Source organism: Balaenoptera musculus, chromosome 4 (genome assembly GCF_009873245.2).
Source record: "Balaenoptera musculus isolate JJ_BM4_2016_0621 chromosome 4, mBalMus1.pri.v3, whole genome shotgun sequence".
Taxonomy (NCBI): domain Eukaryota; kingdom Metazoa; phylum Chordata; class Mammalia; order Artiodactyla; family Balaenopteridae; genus Balaenoptera; species Balaenoptera musculus.
Genome location: NC_045788.1, coordinates 31,426,414 through 31,447,999, shown reverse-complemented (window position 1 = coordinate 31,447,999; position 21,586 = coordinate 31,426,414). Strand labels below are relative to the sequence as shown.

At 41.1% G+C, this 21,586-nt stretch overlaps 1 protein-coding gene across 2 annotated transcripts in view; it reads right to left on the bottom strand.

Annotated features, from left to right (window-relative positions):
• The window catches only part of MED12L (mediator complex subunit 12L), a 319,598-nt gene that overhangs the window by 160,123 nt on the left and 137,889 nt on the right, over positions 1-21,586 (bottom strand). The window lies entirely within an intron of this gene.

The following is a 21,586-nucleotide window of genomic DNA, read 5'->3' as shown; positions in this document are numbered from 1 at the left end:
CAAGCCCTCTCATTATTCCCTGAAAGGGAAGAGACCCCTCTAAATCAGAAGTGTTCCGATATTGTTTTATTCATGAGGCGAATGTTACTCAAAATCTTACATGGAACGCTAATACACCAGACAGCCAGAAACAGAAATGCTCCTGATGAGGCTGAGGCAAAAACTCCATCAGCCTCCCTGGAAGCTCCTCTGGAAAGCCCTGGACCCCAGCCCAGAGGCCAAGAAACTTCTTGAAACCACTGCTCAGATCCCTCTGTACAGAGAGGGATGATCTTGGATGAGCCAGCCATATACTTCCTGAGTCCCTAGAGAGAAAGCCCCCTGAATATACTGTAAGACTGTCATCACTAATGCGACGGGGGTGAAGGGACAGGAGGCGAGGCATTCTGCAAGTGCGCGTTTGAGAAGATGAGAATAAAGACTCAAAGGCTTTCATGATATAAGACATAAACACAAGAGTAAAATCAAAAAGCAGAAGATAATGATCAAAGATGAGAAATCAATCCATGGTACTTCTGCTTTTTGAAAATTTCTCAGAAACTGCACATCTCTGCTCTGAAAAATAAACTGAAAGACTGATAGTTTTTCTGAACTGTTTCATTTTAAAATGTTAGAAGCTCTTCTCTTAGTTTGCCATCAATATTCAGACTAAAGCCTCAAAAGACAGCATCATACATTAAATTCTGTAAGTTATCTCCACTTCCTTGATTCCTTCATGAATCCAACAAGAGTTAAGAACTGAGTACCTTCATTGTGCCAGCAGGTGCTGGAGACACAGCAGTGAATGAGACAAAGTGCCTAACCTCAGGAGCTTATAATCCTGGGGAAGGAACCACTAAGCAGAGTGGGTGGCAGGAACATAATGGGGCGTCCCCCGTGGATGAGGTGACCAAGAGCAGTCACAGTGAAGATGAGAGATCAGAACAGGAGACCTGAATGAAATGAGGAAGACAGAGGGAAGGGAAGAGCATATGCAAAGGCCCCACGATGGGACTGACTCGTTGAAGGGGGAGGACGGACGAAACAGCAGCAGCAGCATTGGCAAGAAGGCAACTCATTCTGGCAACAGGAGGCGTGAGGCCAAGAGCACAGGAAGGGCAGTGAGGGAAACCGGGCAGAGGCCGGCCAGGTCATACAGGGCTTTGCAGGGCATGATCCAAATCTGGATCCAAATCCCCGGGTGGCGGGTGGGGGGGGAACCTCTTGTGGGGTGGGGATGGTGGTGTGCTGAATTGGGCAATTGGGATTGACATGTATACACTGATGTGTATAAAATTGATGACTGATTAGAAAAAAAAAAAAGATAGACGCCAGAGTTTGCTCCCTCTCTCTCTGCCATGTGAGGACACAGGAAGAAGGCAGTCATCTTCAAGCCAGGAAGAGAGTCCTCACCAGGAACTAAATCAGCCAGCATCTTGTTCTTGGATTTCTAGTCTCCAGAAGTATGAGAAGTAGATTTCTGTTGTTTAACCACCCAGTTTATGCTATCTTTGTTCTGATTTTGGGGGTATTTGATTTAAGATGAATATCTAGAAAATGCTGATTTAAAGAAATATATGCACACAGTAGTTTTCTCATGAAATGTAGTTCATGAAATGCTTTTGAAAGAAGAAAACAGCCACATTGATGTAGTTTCAGCTAGATTAAATAAAGACCCTGGCTTTCGTGATGAAAAAAAAAAAAAAAAAAAAAATCTCCCCGGGGTGGGTTCGAGCAAAGGCGTGCCCAGATGGGATTGTGTTCTTTGCAGTTGACTGCAGAAGAGACTATGGAGGTTGGGCAGAGGGAGAGAGTGAAGCAGGAAGGCCGGAGAGGAGACTCCAGCTTCCCAGCACTGATTATGACCGAGAGAAGTTTTTATATACACAAATTAAATTGCAATTTGAGGGGGAACAATTTCAGGGAAAGGGCGTCCCATCGAATATAAATGAGAAAACTCTCCATGCTGGGTTTTCACAATTACATACTAGCTAATGAGTTTAGGTTTGATTTTCTGAGAGATGGGCCATAAGAAGTTTTCAGTAAAGGCTCTCAGGCAGTTTCCTCTTTCTTATCTGGTAAAGCTCACTCCTACTGCCCTCAGTTCTTCAACTGATAAGACACGATGGCCAATCATTATTTAGTTTTAGGCTAAGTGAGCACAAAGGCTCCCTGATACCCCCATCAAACAGGTGTTTACAAAATAATGGAAATAATTACAGCGGTGGTACTGAGACCAACCTCAAAACACAGCCTTCAAAGTTTTGAGGGGAATGTTGGAGGGAGCAGGGAAATAAGAGTATGAAATATTTATAATGATGAGGAAAATACAAAATAATCCAAACAACCATTAATGATTCTTTCCTTCAATGGGATGGTGTGCAACTATTCCAAAGAGAAATGAGGAGCTTTAAGAACTGACATGGAAAATTCATGGAGACACACTGCTAAGTGGGTGGGGGTGAGAAGCAGCGGTAAGAGATCCCAACCTCTGTCCACAGTTATCTGCTTTTCCAGGATTTAATAATTGCTAACATTTACTGAGGGCTTTTCATACTTTAGACATTGCACTGGTGCTTTGTGAGTAATGAATACTATCCCACTGAATTCTTACAGCAATCCTACTGGTATACAGAGAGTTATTCCCATTTACAGATGCGTAAGTATTTTAGCCAGACTCAAACATCTGCTAAGTGAGGAGGCAGGATTTGAATCCAGGAATTTCAACCCTGTAGCCCCGTCCTTAGCCCTCCATTACTCAGCTCTCAGAGGACAAGTCCTTATTCACTGAGTGTATTAAATCAATTCACTCTTGGATTCTTTCTTTAAAATAACATTACAGGAAAAAATGTCCACTTAGTGTTCTGGGAAATAATTTTAGGGAAAATTAAATTAGTGATGAAACATGCAAAGCTCGTGACATTTTGGAAAGTCGATATGACCAAATTGGCATTACTCTCAAGATCAAAATACAAGGCCACTTTACAAACAAATATAATTTAAAAGGCTCAGTGACCTATAATAATTCTGTCAGCCCTCACTATATTAGTAAACTGTGAACACCACACATCTGTACATTTCCTTCTGAGTCCAGCTGTTTGCGAATGTTCAGCACAGAGAACGTCATGGTACCCAGTTTAAAATGAACAGGTGCCCACCATTCTAAGGTGAGTTGGGAAGGTTCCAATCAGCAGACATTCTTTCAGCTGTTCCACATGCTGATAACAAAGGAATGAAGGATATTTCAAGGTGAGGCTGATGATTAGCCTAATTACCTAAAGGGTCCAAAAAGCATAGGACCTATGCACACTCCTGAGTCCTGCTCCATCTCTGCACCCACATGACCCACGGAGAATGTCCTAGTCCTCATCCCTCAACCCCAAAGCATTCATGCAGGAGTCTCGTCTCCTCTACCACCACCTCCACCACCACCCAACAGTAATTCACAGCAGTGTTTTCTTATCATCCTAGAAGACCAGAAGAGGATACAACATTTGAGACCGAGAACTACGGCATCTCCCAGCCTCAACTCAAATCCTTACCGGCGTGTCACCTCAGGCAGATGCTTAACCACTCTGAGCCTTACTGTCCGTGTTAAATTGGGGTACATTAATAGCACTTACTCGTACACCAGCTATCAGGTTTAATGAGTTAATATAAATAGGAATTTAAAACACAACAGTATCTGGCATGTTATAAAACTTCAGTAAAGGTTAGGTATGATTAATAATGCTATTGTTATTTACCCTAGTGCATAACTAGGGAGGCATAAACTCCCCCTCCAGTGTTCAGTCACCAAGTGACTCTTCTTTTGCTTCTTATTTTGCCGTTTACAAGAGAAAAATGGGTTACCCAAGGACAAATTTTCCAATAATCTTTTTTTCTTCCTTTCACTTATCTCTATTTCTAATTTGCCCATGCATTCCTTCGGAATGTTTAAAAATTTAGTTGTTTAAAGTAAATGTAATTCACTAAAAATTAAAGCGAATTAATACAAAAATTAAGTTGTTTAAAGAAAAGTCAAAGGGAATTCACTAAAGTCCCTTCCTGCCCCTCTGGCTGGGTGGGGGACCCACATCAAGTGTGTGGCTGAGTGAGAATGTGGCAGGACCACCCAGCAGGTACCATGCTGACATTCACCACAGGGCCTAGGTTAATGCCTGGAGAAATCTCAGGGCATGAGCTCCTGATGAAAAAAAAAAGTTGGGGACAAACCACAGGCCAAGGCTACTAAAGATAAATAATCATCAAATTCTCAGATCACTGGTGTGTGACTTCCTCTAACAATTCTAATAGGATTTATTCTGAAAACTAAAGTGCTTAGTTTATATCAGAGTACTGAATCAGTGGTTCCCCAAATCCCCCCTATTGTATAAAATATGTTTGTGCATTTTTCTAGCTTTCTGGCTTTCGTCAAATTCTGAAAAGTCTTCACCAACCTAAAGCTGCTACAAATTGTCGATTAACAGTGACTCTCAAACTTGTGAAAGTGTGTTCAAGTTTGAGAATCACTATTAAATGATTAATAATAATCAGCCATAACCAACCACACAGTGAGGACCTACTGTATCCCCAGCAGTGAGCTGAATACTATAGTTGGCCAAAAACTAGAAAATGCCCTGAGCTCCCCCTTAGAGTGCTTACAAATCTGAAATATTTATCACATAACAAAAAGGGATTTGTTCCAAATAACTTAGAATTAAAATATTGGCACAGAGACATCATGAAGGAATCAGAATTAGAACAGAGAATAAACAGAGCAGAAAAAGAATGCATTGGGGATAAACTGTAAGCCAGGACTCCTGAAACTTTTGTTTGGAAAGCACTGTGTTCTTTTAAGTGGTTGATGAAAGAATCCTAAAGACTAGCACAGAGTATTTATACATAGTAGATGCTCAATAAATGAACTCATAGTAGATGCCAAGCCCTACACCATAGCAGCATTCACTACAAAGAGAGGAAAGGTAGCACCTGTCTGTCTTGAGGCTCATTTTAAGGTTTCGGTAGTCTGGGCTTTCAAATGATTTGGGGAATTTATCATTTCTATTCTGACTCTCTAGAGTGTACCTACTGTGGGGTGAACATATGTCCCATATGCCCAGGACGGACCCAGTTCACTCCTGCAGTCCCGGGTCTAATTATAATTAATGCCCCTTGCTGCTTTCCAAAAGTGCCCCAGTTTGAATAATAAATTATAAGATGACCCTATTCCAGCCTGCTTTGGTTAAGCCTTTGGTAAGTGAAATCTCTTCAAAAGTATTTCGTGGAGCAAGGTACCTCAGATCAAAAAGTTTCTCCTTAATCTTAAAGCCGAGATGAGAAATACTTCACAGTTCAAAGGACTGCCTATTTCTGCAGGAAAGCCAGGACAGTCATAGCACATCACAGAGAACATTGTTCGCAAAGCGAGCTACGTGGTCACAGTCCTACAGCACCGCAATCAACGCAACACAAAAGAGCTCAGCACCTCAGGCGAAACCATGTCATTCCACTCTAAAGCATTACCAAATGCTTTTCTGCAGGGGGAGGGGGGTAAATTGATTAGTGATAATAATATATATAATTATGTATTTAAATACACATAAGTGCATATATCAGAGTTTAGGGAAATAAGTTATCTTCAGCAAAACAATTTAACTCATTTAAAAAAGAACATACACGTGCACACGCCAAATAAACCATACAAATAGGAAGGGCACTGTCATTCAAAGAAAAGGCAAATATTTTGGTGGCGACATTACTGTTGACTCCGTGGGCTCCCTAGCCCACATATGTCCCTGCAGGCTGGATAACGGGCCTGGCCCGATGGCCCTCTCTGTGTTCCAGGCCCATCTCGGAATGCCTGAAGTGCATAATTGGTACTGCAACTACCACAAAAGGGGGACACGTCAAATACGGCACTGAATGTGAAGATACTAGACGTCTAGATTTATGGAGGTTGTCTCTGTCTTAAACATTCTAGCCTCCAAAGCCATCTGACCCAGAAAGTACCTCACATTGTCCAGGAAGGGCCGAGGAGCTTGGGGTTAGAGGTAAACGCCTACCTCTGGTCAGTGCACAACACCCAGACCTGCTGGCCTCATACCAGCAAACCAGGGTTGGTAAAGGAGGCCTGTAAAGCCAGAAAGGAAACCCAGGTTTGAATTAATTGGTTATCTCACTGGAGTTTTGCATGTCCTGGTATTGTAACTTCCCAAAGGGACCATATCCAATCAGCATCAATCTCCTTGTTACCTTTATTCTCTGTCTCAACTTCTAAATGTCAATCAGTGGTTTGAATTACTAAATATCTATGAAGCCCACAGTTGCACCTTGTGGGACAAGCTATTCGAGAACAGAAGTATTCTAGAAGGACACAGTTTTCAAACTGTATTCCTTAGCCATAGGGAATCATAGACATACCTGGGGGCAACCAGATAGAGACTGAGCAGGCAGGCCAGCTCTTCCCTGCATCCTCATCTGCACTCAAAGGTACACTTTCATCTGTTTTATCCACTAGGTTCTATTTAAGATTTGAACAGAAAAAAAAAAAAAAAAAAAAAAAAGGGTTCTACTCTCTGTCCCTCAAAAACAACCAGAATACACACACACACACAGTTTTACAACATGTTACTAGAACCAGCAACTGAACAAAACACTTTAGAGAGATACCACAAGAACTGCCAAAAACGTCTGAAAACTTTGAGGAGGAAAGGATCTTAGATAATCTTTATACATTCACTCATAAAAATGAGGAATTAAGTGAGCCCTTGAGTCATATAAAGTAAAAGATATCCCCACAATATCATCTCCATCCCCAACTTCCTGCCACTTTTTGTCCACAACTTTCCCAAAGTCCCCAAACCTTACCACTGACCAACGAAGTGTTCAGATCCTATTTGCACAGCTTCTAAGAGATGGTGCATCTATAGCCCACAGGCGGATGCTCCAGGAACACAAAATGCTAGAGTCTGTTTCTAAGATACGCCTACTAAGCGGGGTGGGGGGAGAAGAGAAGCAGAATACAATTAATATTATCTTAACTTGGAGAAATGAATAGAAATAGCACTAATATTTACTAGCTCTACTTGCTGCCACAAACTGCATGCATTCCATGTGCACTATTTCACCTAATGCACACAGCAACCTACTCAGGGAGGCACCACTATCAGCACCATTTCCCAGGTGACGAAGGCGAAGCCTAGAGATGAACACCTGACTCCAGAGCTCCTGTCACACCTTCCCCGCCCTGCAGCAGGCAGAGACAGAGACCTGCCCTCAGGACTCTGAACGGCCCAAGCACGTTAGCTTTTGATGCTAAATTTAAAGCGAACCAATGGTACAAATAAAAAACTTGCCACGTTCCTCAGGATGCGTCACAACCCTGGCAATTCAACCGTGACTCTACAAGTAGCTTAGAAAATGAAAAGTCTCATTCTCCTGCTGCCAGGGGTACCTTGGAACTTAACCCAGGGCCAATCCCAGACTACACTTCATCAATCAACCTTCGTTTTTTCCTCCTTCACAGAAGACACTAAGAAAATTTCTTCACCAGGTATGTATGTGGCGCTCATACTGGAAACATACTAGAATTTTTATGTCAGCAACAAGCCAACAAACAGAATTAAAGAAGTAGTGAAATTATATTAGAAATAATAATTGTGAGGGTCTGGAATATTTGATTATGCCTCTGAGCTAGTTCCAGGTAGCTTCCAGATCTTTCTAATCCATTACAAGTAAGTAGTATACGAACTCGATTTTGGGCCTCTGAATGAAAATGAATCCCAAAAGTTGGCCTAGAGATGTGTCAGTGCCACAAGGACCCACAGATTGGAAAAGCATGGATACTGAGTCTGCACCTTCACTATCTTATTTTATAAAAAATAGAGCTTCATGCCAGAAAAATTGAACTTATGGCCAAAACATACTGATTCTTAATGTTGTCCACATACAAAATGCCTAAAGCAAGTTAGAAAAAAATGGTGGGAAAGGAAGCAGTAAATATGAATTACCACTAAAATGCTGTCATATGCGGAGGAAACTTGTAATATAAAAACGTGTGTGAATCTCACCTACACCAAATGATCCAGAGACACTTAGAAGACAGTTTGAACACAGGCCAGAGGAAAATCATAATAAAATACAGTTCCGTAAATACTATATTTAAGCTCCATTTCAAAATCATGTTTTCTCCAAGCCATCGTTACCTTTGATAGATAATAAGACACCCCCTACAATGCAAGTCTCCTTCAAGTCTTTTATTTAGTTCTCCATTAGGAAATAATACTTATGACAGGCAGCGTTAATTCTGCTCTTCTATAGCACTCACACAATCTTTTGAGTTAAATATTACCATTGCTTTCGTGGGGATCATCCCCAGGAAGAGACTGCTGCGCCACAGAGAGGTTAAGTAATGTTCTTAAGGATTCACAGCTAGTGTGAGCCTGAGCCAGCCTTCTAACTAAAACAATCTACTCCAGAGACATACTGCTCTCACATCCTCCCAACCACACGTTAAGAAATATTACAAATGCCTAAAAGATAAACATGCAGTGGTAAGATCCTATAAATATTTAGACTAACTACAACACGCCAATTGGCGTTCAGTAAAAAGAGGATTAAACTGAAGCTGTAAAATAACAGCTACAGAGAAAAGACTCTGCATCAAGATGCCTTCCAGGCAAGATCACTTAGAAACCATTCCAAATGGTTGTGAGAAAACTTAACAGATCGAAAACGTCGACAATCTCTCATAATTGTTTCCTTTTTAAAACCACACCATCTCTTATATTTCAGAAGCAGCTGTATCACGTGCTGCTTTTTTGAAACTAAGTGCTTCCAACAGAGTGGTAATAAGCATCCGAACTTCGGGCAAATAGCATATACTTCATACGTGGAGTTGATAAGTGATATTTGGTTTGGCAAATGGCAAGAGATTATTTAGCAAACTCAAACATTATTTTCTTCCTATGGGCCATTTAAAAAAAAAAAAAAAAAAACCTCTGTCATTTCCCACAAAACACCAGAATAGATTAATAACCAGTCAGCTGAACTAACAAAATATATACAAAATATTCTGCTTGTATGAGCTTTTGTTCTCCCTACCTAGGGAAAAATAAACATTTCCTGCCTTTACTATTATTTAGCTTCATCTCCAGGCCTTTAATGAGAGAGATTCATCTAGACATTGCTAAATAATGCCATTAGCATAACAAGCTTTAGTCTTTCCTGAAGGGCAGCAGACTGATGTGATTTCTGGCAATGGAGAGGTACTTTTGGACCACACGGTTTGTCTACATTAGGGAAAATTTAGCAGAACCCTAACAACTTCTCGAGTTGGCTACAGTGAAGAAAGAGGAAGCATGCTCCATTCACACTCCCTGTGGAGACTGAGTGGAAGGAGGGATGGAACGAGGGGTAGGAAAGGGGATGGCTACCCGGCTTCCTCACCAAGGGGTCCAGGGAAGTGAAAGCACTGAAGTACTCCATCAGATGCGCCATCTTTAAAGGCTTCCAGGCTACTGCATACTGTCATTTCCTCTTGAAATTATGTTTACAGTTTGGAAATACTTCTCCCAGGATTAAGGAGGGCTAAGTTATAAAAGAGCTTTCCCATAACCATGGTTACTGAGCCAAAGACCTGCTCAAATTTGGATCCTTCCATAAAAGTCAACATTTATTAAAACTGCAAAGCATAGCACTCTCTATCTTCCACATACTCAATGATAACACAACTTCAGGAAAATTATGAAGCAATGATTAGCCTATAATCATATTAATAAGAGCCCCTACCATCCACTGACCACCTACTTCGGCTGAGCATGGCAGTAAGAAAATATACATTACTTCATTTAAACTTTCCGACAACTTTAATGAGGTAGGTGATACTAGACCCTTTTTACAGACGGGGAAACAGAGATGTAGAGAGATTACATAACTAGCCCACAATCCCCAGGCTGATAAGAGGCAGAGCTTGCTTCTGTACCCAAAGTTAACTCTAACTACGTAATGTGGGATTAACTCTCAAGAAACACAGATTAATCTAATCCTGACTGTCTCCATGCTAGAGTAGACAAGTCTGCTGGGGTTTTTTTTGTTTGTTTTTTGTTTTTTTTCCCCCTTCATTTTGTCCTGGATGAAACTCTAGCCAAAGATGACCAAAGGCTTCATGTCAGGGGCAGGCTCTGACAGACTGCTCGAGATCCCCTAGAGAAGGACTGAAAGGCTACAGGAAAATGGGCTGTGATTAGTCACAGATGTCTGCAAAAGGCACATGGCAGCACAGATGCCCAGCCACTGCTTACGCCTCACACCCTTCTCCTCAGCAATACTTAACCGCCATGGACTTTCTCTCTCCTGGATGCTCGTTATCCAGAGACCCTCCCCTTTTGAACTGTGACAAAGTTTAGGCAGATATTTAAGTCACAATCTCACACTCTGAGAGTTACCACTTAGCATGAATCCTCAAAGTAGGATTTTTACAAGCTAATGGAAGTTATTGAGCTCCTCCCACATCTGCTGTTATTTAGCTGGTAGCTCTCTTCTCAGATTGCTTATTCTTACATGAAACTGGTCTCTCAACAATCTCATCAACTCCAGAAATCAATCCCCAGCCTGCCTATTTATGACTCAGGAGCTTTTATCTTTTAAGTGATTGTCTGTATTTTTAAATGAATAAAATCAAGGGCCTTGCTTATCAGGTAAAATATAATATAAGGCATCTGGGAAAACTACAAAAGAGAGCAGCAAAGCAAAGGATCAAGATTTGATTTAGGCTCTTGGTAGCAGGTAAGTTTCAACTAGGAAGAATGAAAAACACAGTCCTGGAAGGGTGTATGCATCGCGAATGGGACTTTTCCAAGACAGCAATAACTGTAAGCTGCCCAAAGCAAGATGCCTAAAGTGGATTAAGCTGGAAGGCCTCTTCAGTGAAATATAACAGAAAACTATTAATAACAAGGATTTGTCAACACACATGTCCTCTGCCTGTTGAGGTATAATGCTAAGAAGTATCTATCCAGCAAAAGTTGTGTTACATAAAAATATGCCTGGACTTTATGTATTTTCTCTAAATGCAGCTGCTGGCAAAAGTACTTTTAAGCTTATTCATACGCATATATAGTTAAGAACTGGACTAAATGAGGTTTGGCTCAAATTATAATATTGACGTGATAACAAGAGCTAACATTTATATAGCTTGTTTACATATCTTAACTAACTGTAAGTGGGAAAATGGGCAGCCTGGACTCAGGGGGAAGCCTGCCCTCATTAGACCCAAAGGGCACAGTTTCTCCTGGTCACTAGAGGCAGCTGGGGAATTGCGATCCCTTTTGGTGCAAGTGAAGAGCCTCGGTTACAAATAATATTGACATGGTTCTAATTATTTGAATAGAGGATACTGAGTTAGCAAAAAATTATAGACATAATTATCTAGGTGAAGAGAAGTATGGAGAATAAGCAAACTAAATCTTCATCTTCCACACAAAGGCGTCAACAGACACTAGTGGAAGACGAGAACTGTCACAGTTACGTTAGAAATACAGGGATTGACACCCAAAAAGTGAACAAGGTACCCACTGGGGCAAAGGAAAAGGGCAGGACTTTTTTCATTATAAGTTTTATAAAATTATTTGATTTTTTTAAAGTACATAAGTGCATGACTTTGGTAAAACATTTTAAATTAGTTTAATTTGAATTACCAACAAAAAGAAATCAAAATTAAAAGGACGTTTAGATTTCTTGGACTAGGAAAAGAAAGAAGGGAATATAGTGGAGTTCCTCATTCGTGAAATACAACCACATTCTTGCCTCTGAAAGATCTTCCTTTCTCACTGAGCTGGAGTCTTAGGAGAGAGGGTGCCCATGGATTTCAAAGGGGTAACATGCTAAGCCCAGGAAGCAAACCTGGCAATATGGGGTGACAGAGGCTACAGAAAAATCACCTGCCCTCCAGCCCAGCAGGCCAGATGACTGCATGAATAACAGACGCAGGGAGCATCAGCAAAAGACCCGCCTTTCCCCAAAACCAGGAGAGACGGCCATTACCATCAGCGATACAGTACAAGGTCTGAGGAGTGATTATTCCTAATCAGAGCTCAAATTAAGCACCATAGGAATTTAGAGAGGGGCTAACAATTCATTCATTCTTAGTGGGAAGATAAGGAAAAGCTCCTTATCTGGCCTGGGTTTTAAGGAATGCACAAGAGGTCAACAGGTAGAGATGGAAGAAAGGGGCCATTCCAGCAAACAACATGAACAAGGCCGGCGGTGAGAGAAGGGATGGTGTGTTTGGAAAAGGGACATGGTCAAAGCCACATCCGAATGCACATCTCCTGCTGCTGTTGCCTCACTTCAACTCGGGAGAGTGTGGGGAGGGGTGAGCGTCTCCTGGGACAGACAGACAGTTCAGTGGTTAATGGGTCAGTGCAAAACTACAGACATGATCAACTAAAATACAGTAAGAGGGAGTGTACCTCTTAAATTACCTAGTTTATAGGAATACATCCTCCTTGGTTAAACTGGCCTATTTCGTGTTGGACACTCTTAAATCCCAGACACTGACATTTATCTCATTATTCAGGGACCCTGTCATACCCCCAGGTTTCCCCGAGTCCTTGGCTTTGTGCTAGTGGATTCTGTCAATAATTTTTCCTTATAATTCCCCAAGAGTACAGAACGCATAAGACGTAGAGATTTGAGTTTCAGGTACCTTCAGTTCGCCCTTCAGCTTACAAAATAGAATACCATTATAAAGGTACAAGTTCCTTTAAAAAATAAATTTTCCCCTCTTTGGCATTCTCATGTAGCACTTGTTACTTTCAACATTGCAATCATTATTTTATTTAATCCCATAAAACTGAACCACGTTTGATCCGAACAGCCCCAATTACCAGTTTTGGTATTAAAAATATACGCATTTGACTAAAGGTTTCTTTGAGCCAGTTCCAGCAGTTACTGGATTACAGACAAACAAACCCACTCCTGCATGTCAAACTGAATATTTATAAAACTCAGTTTATTTTTATGTCATGGATCACAAGCCTTCAAAAATAAAAGTGAGCACATTAACGTTTACTCTGGCCTTTATCGTTGTTTACAAGTCTCCTTTATGAAACATACCAAGCGCCGTAAGTAAAACTTGGAAGAAAGGACAGCTTCCCAGGGGAAGGGTATGCTGAACAGTGTCTGAAAGCAGGGTTCCCACAGGTTTGAGAAATACTCAAGAGAATCGAACTCAGACAACTTTATTCGACAGTTATGTAGTTATTTTGATTAAAAGACTAAATACATAAAATCTATCATTTCAAAGTGTTTTTTACTTAGAATAAAGCTAAACATTTAATTTTTAAGGCAACTCCATGTAAACAAAAATCAGATATAATAAACAGGGCAGATGGTACATGGATATAATAAAAATTAAGACACAAGTATCACCCCTGCTTTTCAAACATTCGCTTTACACCACTTCGCTTTTATTAAAGATCTACTTAGTACCTGTTTTCAATAACCGAAAGAAATCCGAAGAGGCTTTATGCTTTTATGAAAAAAGGCGAAAAGCGAAAAGTGTTCAGCGTTTGTTTTGCAGGCAGTCATTATAGAGGCAGCACACAGCCCCAAGCAGTGAGAGCCGTACCCCCAGCTCCTCCCCCAGAACTACTCTCAGCTGCTCAGCACCAAGCCACAACAGCTTTGAACTGTGTCTGTGAGCATCTGTGCTTTACTTCAACTGATGTGCATCCATTAGCAAGATAGGTCCTAAGGTACTGGCTTCTTCACTTTATGACATTCCGGCTTACGAAAGGCTTCAGAGGAACGCTCTACCTCCAGATAGCGGGGAAAACTGTACAAGAATGGCTGAAACTTCAGAAACACAATTAAACTTCAGGATGAAACAGGTGAAAGGAGAAGAGAATTATTCCAGAAAGTTATTCCAGGCAGAGGGAAAGGCCCAAGGACCATCATTAGTTGCAGGAAGTTCAAAGAGGTCAGTGTTGCTAAGACATAAAGTTCAAGGTAAGCAGTGGCAGCGGAGGAGGGGTGTCAAGTCTGACGTGATTAAACAGCATGAACTTATAAGTGATAAGGACCCACGAAAAGGTCATGGACAGGCTTGGATTTTAGAGGGACTCCGCTCATGGGTGACTGGAGGGCAGACATTGTGGGTGGGGAATAGACTGGAGGCAGTGAATACAGGCAAAACATGACCTTGAGTTTGGTGGGAATCATAGACAAGAGATATTTAGGTGTTTAAAAAAAAAAAACCATCAGGTTTTGGTGACTGGATGGTTATGAGACAGTAAAGCAGAATTTAATGGTTTATAGCTTGGGTGACCCCTGGACGGTAGCACCAAATAAAAGGGATTTAAGGTCAATCGGAGTTTTGAGGGGTTTTGTTTAATTTTGATAGTGATAATAAGCATGATTGATAATGAGCATGCTGTCTTAGGACAAAGGGAAAGAAACTGGTAAAAAGAGTAAAGTTGATGACATCAGTCCACAACTGGATGAGTCTAAAGTAGACAGAGTTAGGAGCTTCAAGATGGCGCAAGAGTAAGACATGGAGATCACCTTCCTCCCCACAAATACATCAGAAATACATCTACGTGTGGAACAACTCCCACAGAACACCTACTGAACGCTGGCAGAAGACCTCAGACCTCCCAAAAGGCAAGAAATTCCCCACGTACCTGGGTAGGGCAAAAGAAAAAAGAAAAAACAAAGACAAAAGAATAGGGACGGAACCTGCACCAGTGGGAGGGAGCCGTGAAGGAGGAAAGGTTTCCACACACTAGGAAGCCCCTTCGCGGGCAGAGACTGCGGGTGGCGGAGGGGGGAAGCTTCGGAGGCACAGAGGAGAGCGCAGCCACAGGGGTGCGGAGGGCAAAGCGGAGAGATTCCCGCACGGAGGCTCGGCGCCGAGCAGCACTCACCAGCCCGAGAGGCTTGTCTGCTCCCCCGCCGGGACGGGCGGCGGCTGGGAGCTGAGGCTCGGGCTTCGGTCGGATCGCAGGGAGAGGACTGGGGTTGGCGGCGTGAACACAGCCTGAAGGGGGCTAGTGCGCCACGGCTAGCCGGGAGGGAGTCCGGGAAAAAGTCTGGAGCTTCCGAAAAGGCAAGAGACTTTTTCTTGCCTCTTTGTTTCCTGGTGCGCCAGGAGAGGGGATTAAGAGCGCCGCCTAAACGAGCTCCAGAGATGGGCGCGAGCCGCGGCTATTAGCGCGGACCCCAGAGACGGGCGTGAGACGCTAAGGCTGCTGCTGCCACCACCAAGAAGCCTGTGTGCAAGCACAGGTCACTCTCCACACCGCCCCTCCCGGGAGCCTGTGCAGCCCGCCACTGCCAGGGTCCCGTGATCCAGGGACAACTTCCCCGGGAGAACGCACGGCGCGCCTCAGGCTGGTGCAACGTCACACTGGCCTCTGCTGCGCTCGCAGGCTCGCCCCGCATTCTCTGTACCCCTCCCTCCCCGCGGCCTGAGTGAGCCAGAGCCACCGAAGCAGCTGCTCCTTTAACCCCGTTCTGCCTGGGCGGGAACAGACGCCCTCAGGCGGCCTACACGCAGAGACGGGGCCAAATCCAAAGCTGAAACCTGGGAGCTGTATGAACAAAGAAGAGAAAGGGAAATTTCTCCCAGCAGCCTCAGGAGCAGCGGATTAAATCTCCACAATCAACTAGATGTGCCTGCATCTGTTGAATACCTGAATAGACAATGAATCATCGTAAATTGAGGCAGTGGACTTTGGGAGCAAAGATACATTATTTTGTCCCTTTTTCTCTTTTTGTGACTGTGTATGTGTATGCTTCAGTGTGATTTTGTCTGTATAGCTTTGCTTTTACCATTTGTCCTAGGGTTCTATCTGTCCGTTTTATTTTGTTTTTTTTTTTTAAGTATAGTTTTTAGTGCTTGTTATCATTGGTGGATTTGGTTTTGTTTGGTTGCTGTCTTCTTTCTTTCTTTCTTTTTAATTACTTAAAAAAATTTTTTAATAACTATTTTTATTTTTTATTTTAATAACTTTATTTTATTTTATCTTCTTTCTTTCTTTCTTTCTTTTTTTTCCTCCCTTTTATTCTGAGCCGTGTGGCGGACAGGCTCTTGGTGCTCCAGCCAGGTGTCAGGGCTGTACCACTGAGGTGGGAGACCCAAGTTCAGGACATTGGTCCACAAGAGACCTCCCAGCTCCACGTAATATCAAATGGCGAATATCTCCCAGAGATCTCCATCTCAACGATAAGACCCAGCTCCACTCAACAACCAGCAAGCTACAGTGCTAGACACCTTATGCCAAACAACTAGCAAGACAGGAACACAACCCCACCCATTAGCACAGAGGCTGCCTAAAATCATAATAAGGCCACAGACACCCCAAAACACACCACCAGATGTGGACCTGCCCACCAGAAAGACAAGATCCAGCCTCATCCACCAGAACACAGGCACTAGTGCCCTCCACCAGGAAGCCTACACAACCCACTGAACCAACCTTAGCCACTGGGGACAGACACCAAAAACAATGGGCACTATGAACCTGCAGCCTGTGAAAAGGGGACCCCAAACACAGTAAGTTAAGCAAAATGAGAAGACAGAGAAAGACACAGCAGACGAAGGAGCAAGGTAAAAACCCACCAGACCTAACAAATGAAGAGGAAATAGGCAGTCTACCTGAAAAAGAATTCAGAATAATGATAGTAAAGATGATCCAAAATCTTGGAAACAGAATGGAGAAAATACAAGAAACGTTTAACAAGGACCTAGAAGAACTAAAGAGCAAACAAACAGTGATGAACAACACAATAAATGAAATTAAAAATTCTCTAGAAGGAATCAGTAGCAGAATAACTGAGGCAGAAGAACGGATAAGTGACCTGGAAGATAAAACAGTGGAAATAACTATCACAGAGCAGAATAAAGAAAAAAGAATGAGAAGAATTGAGGACAGTCTCAGAGACCTCTGGGACATTAAATGCACCAACATTCAAATTATAGGGGTCCAAAAAGAAGAAGAGGAAAAGAAAGGGACTGAGAAAATATTTGAAGAGATTATAGTTGAAAACTTCCCTAATATGGGAAAGGAAACAGTTAATCAAGTCGAGGAAGCACAGAGAGTCCCATACAGGATAAATCCAAGGAGAAACACTCCAAGACACATATTAATCAAACTATCAAAAATTAAATACAAAGAAAAAATATTAAAAGCAGCAAGGGAAAAACAAACAAATAACACACAAGGGAATCCCCATAAGGTTAACAGCTGATTTTTCAGCAGAAACTCTGCAAGCCAGAAGGGAGTGGCAGGACATATTTAAAGTGATGAAAGGGAAAAACCTAAAACCAAGATTACTCTACCCAGCAAGGATCTCATTCAGATTTGACGGAGAAATTAAAACCTTTACAGACAAGCAAAAGCTAAGAGAATTCAGCACCACCAAACTATCTTTACAACAAATGCTAAAGGAACTTCTCTAGGCAGGAAACACAAGAGAAGGAAAAGACCTACAATAACAAACCCAAAACAATTAAGAAAATGGTAATAGGAACATACATATCAATAATTACCTTAAATGTAAATGGATTAAATGCTCCAACCAAAAGACACAGAGTGGTTGAATGGATACAAAAACAAGACCGCTGTCTACAAGAGACCCACTTCAGACCTAGGGACACATACAGACTGAAGGTGAGGGGATGGAAAAAGATATTCCATACTAATGGAAATCAAAAGAAAGCTGGAGTAGCAATTCGCATATCAGACAAAATACACTTTAAAACAAAGACTACTACAAGAGACAAAGAAGGACACTACATAATGATCAAGGGATCAATCCAAGAAGAAGATATAACAATTGTAAATATTTATGCACCCAACATAGGAGCACCTCAATACATAAGGCAAATACTAACAGCCATAAAAGGGGAAATTGAGGGTAACACAATCATAGTAGGGGACTTTAACACCCCACTTTCACCAATGGACAGATCATCCAAAATGAAAATAAATAAGGAAACACAAGCTTTAAATGGTACATTAAACAAGATGGACTTAATTAATATTTATAGGACATTCCATCCAAAAACAACAGAATACACTTTCTTCTAAGTGCTCATGGACCATTCTCCAGGATAGATCATATCTTGGGTCACAAATCAAGCCTTGGTAAACTTAAGAAAACTGAAATCGTATCAAGTATCTTTTCCAACCACAACGCTATGAGACTAGATATCAATTACAGGAAAAAATCTGTAAATAATACAAACACATGGAGGCTAAACAATACACTACTTAATAACCAAGAGATCACTGAAGAAATCAAAGAGGAAATCAAAAAATACCTAGAAACAAATGACAATGAAAACACGACGACCCAAAACCTATGGGATGCAGCAAAAGCAGTTCTAAGAGGGAAGTTTATAGCAATACAATCCTACCTTAAGAAACAAGAAACATCTCAAATAAACAACCTAACCTTACACCTAAAGCAATTAGAGAAAGAAGAACAAAAAACCCCCAAAGTTAGCAGAAGGAAAGAAATCATAAAGATCAGATCAGAAATAAATGAAAAAGAAATGAAGGAAATGATAGCAAAGATCAATAAAACTAAAATCTGGTTTTTTGAGAAGATAAACAAAATTGATAAACCATTAGCCAGACTCATCAAGAAAAAAAGGGAGAAGACTCAAATCAATACACTCAGAAATGAAAAAGGAGAAGTAACAACTGACACTGCAGAAATACAAAGGATCATGAGAGATTACTACAAGCAACTATATGCCAATAAAATGGACAACCGGGAAGAAATGGAGAAATTCTTAGAAATGCACAACCTTCTGAGACTGAACCAGGAAGAAATAGAAAATATGAACAGACCAATCACAAGCAATGAAATTGAAACTGTGATTAAAAATCTTCAAACAAAAAAAAGCCCAGGACCAGATGTCTTCACAGGCAAATTCTATCAAACATTTAGAGAAGAGCTAACACCTATCCTTCTCAAACTCTTCCAAAATATAGCAGAGGGAGGAACACTCCCAAACTCATTCTACGAGGCCACCATCACCCTGATACCAAAACCAGACAAAGATGTCACAAAGAAAGAAAACTACAGGCCAATATCACTGATGAACATAGATGCAAAAATCCGCAACAAAATACTAGCAAACTGAATCCAACAGCACATTAAAAGGATCATACACTATGATCAAGTGGGGTTTAATCCCAGGAATGCAAGGATTCTTCAATATAAGCAAATCAATCAATGTGATACACCATATTAACAAATTGAAGGAGAAAAATCATATTATCATCTCAATCGACGCAGAGAAAGCTTTCAACAAAATTCAACACCCATTTATGATAAAAACCCTCCAGAAAGTAGGCATACAGCGAACTTACCTCAACATAATAAAGGCCATATATGACAAACCCACAGCTAACATCGTCCTCAATGGTGAGAAACTGAAACCATTTCCACTAAGATCAGGAACAAGACAAGGTTGCCCACTCTCACCACTATTATTCAACACAGTTTTGGAAGTTTTAGCCACAGCAATCAGAGAAGAAAAAGAAATAAAAGGAATCCAAATCAGAAAAGAAGAAGTAAAGCTGTCCATGTTTGCAGATGACATGATACTATACATTGAGAATCCTAAAGATGCTACCAGAAAACTACTAGAGCTAATCAATGAATCTGTTAAAGTAGCAGTATACAAAATTAATGCACAGAAATCTCTTGCATTCCTATACACTAATGATGAAAAATCTGAAAGTGAAATTAAGAAAACACTCCCATTTACCATTGCAACAAAAAGAATAAAATATCTAGCAATCAACCTACCTAAGGAGACAAAAGACCTGTATGCAGAAAATTATAAGACACTGATGAAAGAAATTAAAGATGATACAAACAGATGGAGAGATATACCATGTTCTTGGATTGCAAGAATCAACACTGTGAAAATGACTCTACTACCCAAAGCAATCTACAGATTCAATGCAATCCCTATCAAACTACCACTGGCATTTTTCACAGAACTAGAACAAAAAATTTCACAATTTGTATGGAAACACAAAAGACCCCGAATAGCCAAAGCAATCTTGAGAAAGAAAAACGGAGCTGGAGGAATCAGGCTCCCGGACTTCAGACTATACTACAAAGCTACAGTAATCAAGACAGTATGGTACTGGTAAAAAAACAGAAATATAGATCAATGGAACAGGATAGAAAGCCCAACAATAAACCCACGCACATATGGTCACCCTATCTTTGATAAAGGAGGCAAGAATAAACAGTGGAGAAAAGACAGCCTCTTCAATAAGTGGTGCTGGGAAAACTGGACAGCTGCATGTAAAAGAATGAAATTAGAACACTCCCTAACACCATACACAAAAATAAACTCAAAATGGATTAAAGACCTAAATGTAAGGCCAGACACTATCAATCAAACTCTTAGGGGAAAACATAGGCAGAACACTCTATGACATAAATCACAGCAAGATCCTTTTTGACCCACCTCCTAGAGAAATGGAAATAAAAACAAAAATAAACAAATGGGACCTAATGAAACTTAAAAGATTTGCACAGCAAAGGAAACCATAAACAAGACCAAAAGACAACCCTCAGAATGGAAGAAAATATTTGCAAATGAAGCAACTGACAAAGGATTAATCTCCAAAGTTTACAAGCAGCTCATGCAGCTCAATATCAAAAAAACAAACAACCCAATCCAAAAATGGGCAGAAGACCTAAATAGACATTTCTCCAAAGAAGATATACGGATTGCCAAACAAACACATGAAAGAATGCTCAACATCATTAATCATTAGAGAAATGCAAATCAAAACTACCATGAGATATCATCTCACACCGGTCAGAATGGCCATCATCAAAAAATCTACAAACAATAAATGCTGGAGAGGGTGTGGAGAAAAGGGAACCCTCTTGCACTGTTGGTGGGAATGTAAATTGATACAGCCACTATGGAGAACAGTACGGAGGTTCCTTAAAAAACTAAAAATAGAACTACCATACGACCCAGCAATCCCACTACTGGGCACATACCCTGAGAAAACCATAATTCAAAAAGAGTCATGTACCAAAATTTCATAGCAGCTCTATTTACAATAGCCAGGACATGGAAGCAACCTAAGTGTCCGTCACAGATGAATGGATAAAGAAGATGTGGTACACATATACAATGGAATATTACTCAGCCATAAAAAAGAAGTGAAATTGAGTCATTTGTAGTGAGGTGGATGGACCCAGAGTCTGTCATACAGAGTGAAGTAAGACAGAAAGAGAAAAACAAATACCGTATGCTAACACATATATATGGAATCTAAAAAAAAGAAGAAAAAAATAGTCAGAAGAACCTAGTGGCAAGACGGGAATAAAGATGCAGACCTACTAGAAAATGGACTTGAGGATACTGGCAGGGGGAAGGGTAAGCTGGGACAAAGTGATAGCGTGGCATGGACATATATACACTACCAAATGTAAAATAGATAGCTAGTGGGAAGCAGCCGCATAGCACAGGGAGATCAGCTCGGTGCTTTGTGTCCACCTAGAGGGGTGGGATAGGGAGGGTGGGAGGGAGATGCAAGAGGGAGGAGATATGGGGATATATGTATAT